A 12139-nucleotide genomic window follows, 5' to 3' on the forward strand; every position below is an offset into this window, starting at 1 on the left:
CTAGTTTTCATAACTCTGTATGCCTGTAAGCACTTCCTGAACCCCAGGTTTCTGCATAACGGTGCTATCCAGTATTTCCTGGGTCTGTAATATGCAGGACATACAAACATGATATGTAAGTCATCTTCCTCGTGGACGTTGCAGCACGGACACAACTTGTCACCCCCTTTAGTCCATTTGCAGATGAAAGTTTTAGTAGGGAGTGTGCCAAACCTCCATTGCACAAACAATTTCCTTGCCAGTACAGGAAAAATAAAGTCCATAAAAGGTTCAAAGGCATAAGAATTTTTGGATTCCATAAAACACGCAGTAAGGGTGCCGCTATTATGAGCATTAACCATAAGTGCCAGGCTCTTCTCCTTATACAGTTGGGTCAAGGCTTTGCGTGAAATCCTTTGGCAACCTCGAGTTGGCTCGTCCCACAGTTCTGATAAATTCATACTAAGCAGTTCATCCTTTACAAAAGCAAGCCAGGGGATTTTGCTGTTACGATTCAGGCTCATGACATGGATTAGGTCCTTTCTGTAGTGGTGTAATTCGTCAGTGGACCAGAGTCGATGCCAGAACTTCACTGGCTTTGACACAAGCTCTTCCGCAATGGAGGGAAGACCCATATCTAGTCTTAGTGGCAGAAGTGGCGTACCTTGTGGAAGACCAAGTAGGCGCCTTAAATACTGTTTTCTACTCCTGCTAGGTCTTTCCCTGCTTTGTGCCCCCATAACTCACTGCCGTACATGGCTGCTGCCTTAGCTTGAGTCCTGTATGTTTCAAGGGCCGGGCTTAACGGCTTGAACGTGGAAGTATTAACCACCTTCAAGATAGCACCCGATAGCTGGGATAATTTTACCCTTGATCTGGCTATCTGGCAGTCCCATGAAAGGTTTTCCTGGAGTGTTACCCCCAGATATATGAAGGTGGAGACCCTCTCAAGGCTAACGGTTCCCAAGGTGGGGTTAGGTCTGGCTTTATTGGGAGGGTTGAAAATCATAAACTTGCTCTTCTCTGTGTTCACCTCCAACCCGTGTTGGCGACAGAAAAGACCAAATCCGTCCACGATTCTCTGGATCCCCATAGGGGATTTGGAAAGCAGGAGGGTATCGTCAGCAAACATGATTGCCGGGACCCTCCTGCCTGCCAAAAGTGGGGCATCATTGTCCTTAACGTTATCTAGGTGTGATATAACGCTATTAATAAAAAGACAAAACAGTGTCGGTGCCAGGACACAGCCCTGCCTGACTCCTCGGCGGACTGGGAACCTGGACGAAAGCTTTCCATCCCTCCCACACCTCACCTGGGCGTAGTTGTTTTCATGCAGCCTAGTTATAATACTGAGTAGTTGCGGGGGTACTCCTAACTTTTCCAAAACCTCCCACAATTTGCTACGCGGGACTAGGTCAAAGGCTGACCTCAGGTCCACGAAGACCATGTACAGCCTCCCCCCCTCTAGCGTCACCGTCTTCCAGTAGAGGAGGACGAGGCGGAAAATCTGGTCCATGGTCGACGTGTTCTTCCTGAAGCCAGCCTGCAGGGGGCTCATAATGTCTTTGTCCTCCACCCAGTCCAGCAAATGGTTGAGAATAAGGCGCGCAAAGAGCTTTTGGGGTACATCTATCAGGCTGATCGGCCTGTAGTTGGCTGGGAGCAGAGGAGACCCCTTCTTATGGATCGGTACAATCTCTGCCCCCAGCCAAGAGCCGGGGACCGGCATACCTCCTAGGATGGCATTAAATAGAATAAGGAGGTACGGGCCCCAGATATCTGGGTGATGCCTATAGAGATCCCCCGGTAACTTATCCAGCCCTGGCGCCTTCCCCAGTGCTAAACGCTCCAGAGCAGTCATCACTTCCCCTAGAGAAAATTCCAGGGCCGTGTCCGAGGTGCTTGTAGGCACTACCACCACTCCATCTGGCCATGGAGGAGTGTCTTGATAAAGTGCCCCAAAGTGAGCCTCCCACAGCGAGGGGTCGATACTAGGTTCAATTGCTGTTTTAAGTTCCCCCCTCCCATTACTGACCAGGGCCCAGAATTTTCTTGAGTCTCTGGCTTTTAGAGCTTCAGACAAGTCATGCCAGTGATTCCAGTCCCACTCTGCCCTTGCATTGGCTATGGCTGCTTTGTACTCCCTTCTAAGGTCTCGAACCCTACCCTTATCTGACCCCTCCTTGATTGTGGCAATTAGCTCAGATTTAATTGCCCTACAAGAAGAGGTATACCAGGTGGGGGCAGGAGTATTTTTCCTTCGAGTGGGTACCACCGGATAAAACACCTCTCCAAGTGCCCTTACTAATTCCTGGTGAATGCTCGCTAATTTCTCGTTGAAGGCCAGGGATCTTGGTTCATTTATAAGCGCATCCACCTCCCTGAATCTGGGAAGTGCCAGGCCGTAAAGCTTATTAATGGCATCCTCTGTACTCAGAACCTTTGCCCATTTAACCCGACGCCTGTTTGTGGTAAGGAGCATATCCCCCTGGTCCTCTCCGCCGGGATTAGCGGGCGGGCCTGCTAGGGGCAGAGGATGCTGGATATCTAAACGAAGAGCATTGTGGTCGCTGTCCGACCTTTGTAGCACCCTAAAGTCATGGACTTTTGGCCACAATGTGATATCCAGCATTATATAATCCAGCCTCGACTCATGGCCCTTTCTGTTGAAAGTACACACTGAGGGGGTATCGGAGGAAGTACGACCATTACATGCCCTCAGTGCAAAGTTCAAGGTAAGGGACATGAGTTGTACTGCTAGTGGGGACCAGGCTTTAGGGTGGGGCGAGGACGAGGGTGGGACCCCCCAATAATCGTCCTCTGCAGTAAGAGCACCCTCCTTTAGTCCTTTTAGGGGTTCGAAATGACAATTAAAATCCCCTCCCAGGACTATCTTATGGTCACCTGACAATTGGCCTAGGAAGGAGGAGAGCTCATTTAAGGTAGGGGATTCATTTGTCGCGGCTACTGGACGCGAGTAAACGTTGACAATGGCCCAAGATATTTTACCAGGCCACGTAAGCAATACACACTGAATGTCCTGCGAAAACGTGTGCATCTTTTCCGCCCGGCACCCAATGTGACTCGCTATCCAGATTGCCAGCCCTCCCCATGGCCTCCCCCTCCCGCTCCACTTTGCTGGGATTTCAAAAATTTCAAACCCTGTTCTAGTTTGAGGTTCCCTCGCCCATGTCTCCTGAAAAAGGAGAATGTCACTAGCGCTTACAAGGAGATCCCACTCCGGTGTACCTTCCTTATTTGCGATCCCCGCCACATTCCAGGAGAGAATTCTCAGCCCTGGACCTTGTGGTGATGATCCTGGCCCTCCAGTGGAAAGTAAAGCAATGGCTGCGGGGGGATCAGAGTCTTGCGGGCCAGTAACAGTAGTAGTAGCCGGAGTGATAGGTGATGCAGCCACCTCCGGGACTTGCAAACTAGGTAATAGCCCTGCTTGAGCCGGAAAACCTTCCGGGATACCCCTTCGTTCTTTGACAGTGTCCTGTGGCTCATAATCAGTTGCCGGTACAACACTCACCCCCCCCTGCTTGAAACCCCACACACTGGCTTCCCCAGACTCGGAGGAGTGTCCCCCTTTTGTGGTCAGTCCACCTGATCAAGGCAGGAGAATCTATTATGGTGGATGAAATTGACAGGAGCGGGAGGTATAAAATGCTTGGGCCTGTAACGTGAGCCATCTACGGCAAAGCCTACTCTAGTCCAGCCCTGCTCCCTCTCCACCACCGTGTTACAAGCATTTGGGTAGAAGTGCGAGAGAGGCACTAGCTCAATGGTGGACTTATCAGGCCTTACCAGCCAATTACAGATATAGGTGGCAACCTGTGGGCTTTTAAAACTAACGATAATACAATCCCCCGCCCTGTTCTTTGGGGTAAAACCAATCCATGGAATCCTCCTAACCATCAGCACCTCACCTTTCAAGTTAGGAGGGAGAGGCCTATTAATATTGAGCCAGCTTAATACCTTGTTGCGTAAAGAGTCCTGCGGCTCCCTTGTATCACCGGTAAGCTCGGGCACTCCCACCATAATTGCTGTATAGGGTACTGCTTCGGGGGGCAAATTGACCACCCTGCGCCTAGCATGGGGGCTAGTAACATGGCCAATAGACCCGTTGGCAGAGTTCTCATCTCTGGTCGGTTGCGACGATGCAAGTTGCTTGGATCTCCTGGGAGCAGGAACAGGAGGCCTTGATGTTTGGGATGGCAGTGGGTGCCTTTGTGGGGCTAAAGCACCGTTTTTGCTATGCAAGGCCCCAATCTGACCTGGTATCCCATTAGAGGCCTGGGAGGTTGTTCCAGAAATCGGGGGTCTATTCCCAGTCGACTCCCGGGGAGCTCTTGGAGAAATTGGAGCATTTAGGCTCTGCCCAGGATTGTTCATTTTGTGAATGCTTTCTATGGCCAGCAATCTAGCCTCTATGGCATCCAGTTTGTCAGACAGGGGGTTCAGCAAATTCTTAAAAATGTCTGTAAGTGAGCTGATAAGCGTGTCTGTGATGCTAGGAGGTGCCCCACCAAATATAAATGGGCCTGAATGCATTGGTAAGGCCGTAGCTAAAGGAGGGCCAGAATAGTCCGACCTAGATCCTGGGGAAATGACCTCCGGGGAGGCTGAGATGTCTGTACTGCCATTCATAATTTGCTCGATTGTGTCGACTTTGGCCCTCTTTGCCCTTTTTGATTTCCTCGACCGTTTCCTTTTCGGTGGTTGTTCCATTCCACTGCTTGCAGGATCTGTAAGAAGTACAGCCTGGCCCACTTCCTGCGACTCAGTTCCCGTGCAATTCACATTAGAAGAGGGAACAGCGATCCCAGATGGCCGTGGTGAGACTATATCCCTCTGAGGGTTTGATGGAGTTCTTAATTGCTGCAGGACGGACTCAATGGTCTGGTCGATGCTGTCCAAGAGTGACAGATGGGTAGCGTTCACAGGTAAAGGGGTACTAACATCAATGAAAGAGTCCGTGGAGTCCAATGACACATTTTCTGGGCCTGTCTCGAGAAGATTATCCAGTACTGGCGGGCATTTGTTAGCTAATGCACTGGCTTTTGGGAAGAACTTTTCCAGAGTACTGGAACACTGTAATACAGTTTTACTCCTGGAGACCCTAGTTGCCATTTCTAGGTCGGTACCAAGAGGCCGTGATACCAGGACGTCAGAGGGGTGGCCCGGTCCGGTCTCTGCCGGCCTCTAACGGCCTAGAACGGCCCGCCCTTTGCCCGGGCTTAGCCCGGCGGCCGCCCGCGCGCGTCCCACGATGCACGTCTGTGGGAGTGAAGATGTAGTTGGATAGGGCTAGGAGGCGTGGCCAGCCGGGAAGAGTCTCCAGGTGCGGCGTCTCAGCAGCCGCTGGGGAACCTGGAACTCGCAGTCCCGCTGCGCCGCTGTTGGTGGTGTCTCTGCCCTCGTGAAAGCCCCACTGCAAGCCTCCTCAACAAGTCCGGTGATCCTTAGCCTCGAGCGGCACCCGCGGAGCGGGGGCCGCGAGGCGCGGTTTTGACCGCACAGGAGAGGGAGGCGCACAGGAGAGGGACGATACAGAAAAGGGGGTGGTGATGAACAGAGTGTCTGAATTAAGCAGACCACTCTTACCCAGTCCAAAGATCAGGGCTTGATCCATCACCGTTATTTATCTCACTGCCCCATCCCAGCTCAGAACCTGGCTATATGCAAATTAGTCTGTCCCTGGCCCAGTGCATCATGGGAACAGGGCAGACCAAACTACCAAGCCAATTCTTCACCAGAAAGGAGACAAGCTACCGGGGACCGGTTTCTGGCATTTCAGCCTCTTCGGCCCGGCTTGCTTGAATCCTGATGGAGCAGTGAGAAAGGGACTCCTGTCTGAGTATACCCTGCCACACCTATAGTGGCCAAAAACGATACAGAAAAGGGGGTGGTGATGAACAGAGTGTCTGAATTAAGCAGATGTGAGTCCCTTGCTCATTGCACCATCAGGATTCAAGCAAGCCGGGCCGAAGACGGCTGTAATGCCAGAAACCGGTCCCCGGAAGCTTGTTTCCTTCCCAGTGTAAGAATTGGCTTTTGTAGTCTGGTCTGCCCTGTTCCCATGATGCACTGGGCCAGGGACAGACTAATTTGCATACAGCCAGGTTCTGAAACTGGGATGGTGCAATGAGCTAAAAAACGGTGTTGGATCTAGCCCTGATCTCTTGACTGGGTGAGAGTACTCTGCTTAATTCAGAGACTCTGTCCATCACCACCCCTTGTTGTAAATAATTTTGTCCACCCTAAGCGTGGAAGGGTATACTCAGATGTGAGTCCCTTGCTCATTGCACCATCAGGATTCAAGCAAGCCGGGCCGAAGACGGCTGTAATGCCAGAAACCGGTCCCCGGAAGCTTGTTTCCTTACCAGTGTAAGAATTGGCTTTTGTAGTCTGGTCTGCCCTGTTCCCATGATGCACTGGGCCAGGGACAGACTAATTGGCATACAGCCAGGTTCTGAAACTGGGATGGTGCAATGAGCTAAAAAACAGTGTTGGATCTAGCCCTGATCTCTTGACTGGGTGAGAGTACTCTGCTTTATTCAGAGACTCTGTCCATCACCACCCCTTGTTGTAAATAATTTTGTCCACCCTAACCGTGGAAGGGTATACTCAGATGTGAGTCCCTTGCTCATTGCACCATCAGGATTCAAGCAAGCCGGGCCGAAGACGGCTGTAATGCCAGAAACCGGTCCCCGGAAGCTTGTTTCCTTCCCAGTGTAAGAATTGGCTTTTGTAGTCTGGTCTGCCCTGTTCCCATGATGCACTTGGCCAGGGACAGACTAATTTGCATACAGCCAGGTTCTGAAACTGGGATGGTGCAATGAGCTAAAAAACGGTGTTGGATCTAGCCCTGATCTCTTGACTGGGTGAGAGTACTCTGCTTAATTCAGAGACTCTGTCCATCACCACCCCTTGTTGTAAATAATTTTGTCCACCCTAAGCGTGGAAGGGTATACTCAGATGTGAGTCCCTTGCTCATTGCACCATCAGGATTCAAGCAAGCCGGTCCGAAGACGGCTGTAATGCCAGAAACCGGTCCCCGGAAGCTTGTTTCCTTCCCAGTGTAAGAATTGGCTTTTGTAGTCTGGTCTGCCCTGTTCCCATGATGCACTGGGCCAGGGACAGACTAATTTGCATACAGCCAGGTTCTGAAACTGGGATGGTGCAATGAGCTAAAAAACGGTGTTGGATCTAGCCCTGATCTCTTGACTGGGTGAGAGTACTCTGCTTAATTCAGAGACTCTGTCCATCACCACCCCTTGTTGTAAATAATTTTGTCCACCCTAAGCGTGGAAGGGCATACTCAGATGTGAGTCCCTTGCCCATTGCACCATCAGGATTCAAGCAAGCCGGGCCGAAGACGGCTGTAATGCCAGAAACCGGTCCCCGGAAGCTTGTTTCCTTCCCAGTGTAAGAATTGGCTTTTGTAGTCTGGTCTGCCCTGTTCCCATGATGCACTGGGCCAGGGACAGACTAATTTGCATACAGCCAGGTTCTGAAACTGGGATGGTGCAATGAGCTAAAAAACGGTGTTGGATCTAGCCCTGATCTCTTGACTGGGTGAGAGTACTCTGCTTAATTCAGAGACTCTGTCCATCACCACCCCTTGTTGTAAATAATTTTGTCCACCCTAAGCGTGGAAGGGTATACTCAGATGTGAGTCCCTTGCTCATTGCACCATCAGGATTCAAGCAAGCCGGGCCGAAGACGGCTGTAATGCCAGAAACCGGTCCCCGGAAGCTTGTTTCCTTCCCAGTGTAAGAATTGGCTTTTGTAGTCTGGTCTGCCCTGTTCCCATGATGCACTGGGCCAGGGACAGACTAATTTGCATACAGCCAGGTTCTGAAACTGGGATGGTGCAATGAGCTAAAAAACGGTGTTGGATCTAGCCCTGATCTCTTGACTGGGTGAGAGTACTCTGCTTAATTCAGAGACTCTGTCCATCACCACCCCTTGTTGTAAATAATTTTGTCCACCCTAAGCGTGGAAGGGTATACTCAGATGTGAGTCCCTTGCTCATTGCACCATCAGGATTCAAGCAAGCCGGGCCGAAGACGGCTGTAATGCCAGAAACCGGTCCCCGGAAGCTTGTTTCCTTCCCAGTGTAAGAATTGGCTTTTGTAGTCTGGTCTGCCCTGTTCCCATGATGCACTGGGCCAGGGACAGACTAATTTGCATACAGCCAGGTTCTGAAACTGGGATGGTGCAATGAGCTAAAAAACGGTGTTGGATCTAGCCCTGATCTCTTGACTGGGTGAGAGTACTCTGCTTAATTCAGAGACTCTGTCCATCACCACCCCTTGTTGTAAATGCACAGGAGAGGGAGGCGCGGCCAGCCGGGAAGAGTCTCCAGGTGCGGCGTCTCAGCAGCCGCTGGGGAACCTGGAACTCGCAGTCCCGCTGCGCCGCTGTTGGTGGTGTCTCTGCCCTCGTGAAAGCCCCACTGCAAGCCTCCTCAACAAGTCCGGTGATCCTTAGCCTCGAGCGGCTCCCGCGGAGCGGGGGCCGCGAGGCGCGGTTTTGACCGCACAGGAGAGGGAGGCGCACCGGATAGGGAGGCGCGGCCAGCCGGGAAGAGTCTCCAGGTGCGGCGTCTCAGCAGCCGCTGGGGAACCTGGAACTCGCAGTCCCGCTGCGCCGCTGTTGGTGGTGTCTCTGTCCTCGTGAAAGCCCCACTGCAAGCCTCCTCAACAAGTCCGGTGATCCTTAGCCTCGAGCGGCTCCCGCGGAGCGGGGGCCGCGAGGCGCGGTTTTGACCGCACAGGAGAGGGAGGCGCACAGGAGAGGGAGGCGCGGCCAGCCGGGAAGAGTCTCCAGGTGTGGCGTCTCAGCAGCCGCTGGGGAACCTGGAACTCGCAGTCCCGCTGCGCCGCTGTTGGTGGTGTCTCTGCCCTCGTGAAAGCCCCACTGCAAGCCTCCTCAACAAGTCCGGTGATCCTTAGCCTCGAGCGGCACCTACTGCAAAAAATGTTACCCATGAATAGAAAACTAATGTTTTATATGCTTCTTGGGCCTCTACCACAAAGGTAACATCTCTTCCTGTAAGAGGAAGCACAAGGCTTTGTAACATCTGTGTTAGTGCATGTCTGCAATTTAGTGGAATACCAACAAGTATTGCATTAGCTATTTTAATGAACGGAATTTAGAGAAGGGAAACTATAGTGGGGTGATCCTTTGAAAGGTACAAGCTTGCAGACCCTACAGCTAGAAATATGAGTTCCCTGTTTAGCTAAGTAGGATTATTCCCTTAAACCACAGTTGTCTCCATTAAAAGTGACTAGGGGCTTTAGGCACACGTAAACAACTACTCAGGAGACCCATTAAATAAGTACCAAGAACATTGGTGGTGCCATGTCATATGCTTCCTACTGATCAGCTTGGCAGTGCGTTTGGGCAACATATGTGTCAAAACTATCGGGACTGTGTCCATTCAAACTATTAGAATATGTTCCTGGCTAGCTCACATTGCACCATCTGGACGCCTAAACCTCAGAGGGTGTGGAAGGTGTCTGCAAACTCCGAAAATGACAACCCTAATCGCCCCAAGAAAATCGTGGAAACAGATCTACCCTTTCATCGTTATCACACGCATGTCAAAATGGAGAAACAAGAAATCCACAAATTGACATTTCTAACATTTATTGAAGCAGTTGGATTCTTGTGCATTTATTAGCAGAAGGAAACAAAGCACTGTAACCAGCATTACAAGAATGGTGAAAAAGCTGAATAGTTTAAACATTATAATTATTGCAGTGATTATATGAATACATATAATTGTTTACCTACCCAGCTCTACCTATCCTAGAGAGCATAGGGAAAATGCTTTTTTTGCAGATACCCTGGAGTGGCCCAATTCCCCATTTACCGGTGTGTATAATTTAACCGGAAGCAAGTCTGGTGTAGAAGAACAGGCCATCGTCCCTCGTAGAATTATGCTGAGAGTCAGCAGGGCTGGAAGTCAGACATAGGCAAATGACCAAGATAATCTATGGAAACGCTCTTCTCCCAAACAATAGCTTTTTGGCAGTTTAAATAATAAGAACTGAACCTAGTTGCACTATGCCTGAGTTCAGATGCCTATGTCATTGTGTATTCTACTGACTCAGAGCTGTCTCCTAACGAACAACAAAATACAAGGGCAGTGTGCTTGGTCCTTGGATAAGATGTACAGAATTGTGATAATATGCCTACAGAAAAATGAGTTTGTAAGAAAACACTTTCTGAGTACATTATCGCACGCAAGCCAAATGTGCTAAAATGCCCCGTCTAAAAGGATGTCAAGTTTAAATGTGAACATGTAAAAATGGGAGCGCTTGTACACTGGCCCTATTAACCCTTACGACAACACCACACTATCAAATCCTTTCTGACAGGTCTCTTGAGCCCATGTAACCTTTGGGGCACACATGAGAGGGGGAGAATAGGATGCAATGACATTTATTTTGTGTCACCTTTCTGGTTGCTGAAGGCACCTGCTTTTATACTACTAGACTTCTGTTTCTGGGTTTGGTGAGGGTGCCGCACATGTTTCAAACTGGATTTTGTTTCAGTGTTAGTTGGAGGTTGATACTAAGGATTACCATAGTTCACTTCCCCACAGATCCCTAGCCCTCAGAGCCAAGTTTATTGTGGCTGAAGACTTTTGCCATCTTGAAAAGGCTCTGCCACATGGCATTTTGGGCCTCTTTGCAGTAAGGCAAACAGGAACAACTGACAAATTAGGTAGGTCTGGACCTAGGAACCTTCACTCCATTGGTCAGAGAGGACCATGGAGTGTCTTAAGGTGTCTGTCCCCTGCCCACAGACTGGTGAATTCTGCAAAAGCTGGACTCTTGACACACCATTCCTCAAAATGTAGCTGGACATGGAAAAAATACCATCTAGACTGAATCTTCTGCACTTGGAATCTGTGAACTGTGAGATAACCCTTTCACAGTTCATAGAGTTCACAGAACTGTGAGGGTGAACTCTTGCCACTTGAAAGCTAAGGACAGAAATATCTCCAAGGATCACAAAGCTGATTCCCTGGGTGGCTACAGGTACATATAAAAAAGCTGAAGAGAACATTCTTGTGCACAATCCCAGATGAACAGTGGCAACTGGATATGAACTGAACCTTGTTGTTGCCGTCTGCTGACACCCTGAAAGTCTCTAACAGCCTGATTCATGTACATGCCGTTTTGCGTGGCCCTAATAGCGAATCATAGCGATTCGCTATTGAGGACACGCAAAACGGCATTCATGTAGGAATTGCTACTTAAATAGCGATTCCTACATGTTCTTTATTTGCGAGTAGCAATTTGCTACTCGCAAATACTCCCCATTCATTCCTATGGGCCAAGAGGCCCATAGGAATGAATGGGGAGTATCCCTCATTTGCGAGTAGCAATTTGCTACTCGCAAATGAGATAGCGATTTTAAGGGTGCCAGGGGTGTCCAAAGGACGCCCTGTAGCACCCCTAAAAAGCACATTTGAATATGTGTTGCGCGCACACATGTCCAAAGGACATGTGTGTGTGCAACATGCAACTTAGAAAAATGCTTTTAAAAGCATTTTTCTGAGTTTTTGCTATTTACCGACAGGTCTGACCTCTCGGTAAATAGCGGCCCCAAAAGTCCAAAATCGCTATTTTGTTTTGTGTCATGAATAGCATTTGAGGAATCTCTAATAGAGATTCCTTAAATGCTATTCCTCGCATATTTCCGACTTCTTAAATAGCGATTTTTGCATTTGGTATCATGAATACCAAATGCAAAAATCGCACTCGCAAAGGGCCAGATTCTCAGAATCTGGCCCTTTGCGAGTGCAATTTACCTACATGAATCAGGCTGTAAGTTCTTCCCCTGAGGACCTGTGGGCCATAGATGTGTACTCCTGTGGTTATTTTGGCACCAGAAGAAGTTTGGGAACTTTTTAAAAACCTTTGCACCAGAGTGCCAACGCTTCAAGGAAACTGACTTTGGAAATTATCCAACAGGCAGTCTGCAGTGCAGGATTAAATGTCAGGTTTTTCCCATATGGAGAAGAGTTTTTCCTCAGAAAAATTACAGTCACTTTTCAGATTGGAACACAGAAACGTTTTCTAACTTCCCTACTCAATCACAGTTTGTGCCATAGCTACCAGGGGTTGAGATC

The sequence above is a fragment of the Lissotriton helveticus genome, chromosome 12 (assembly GCF_964261635.1).
Source record: "Lissotriton helveticus chromosome 12, aLisHel1.1, whole genome shotgun sequence".
Lineage (NCBI taxonomy): Eukaryota > Metazoa > Chordata > Amphibia > Caudata > Salamandridae > Lissotriton > Lissotriton helveticus.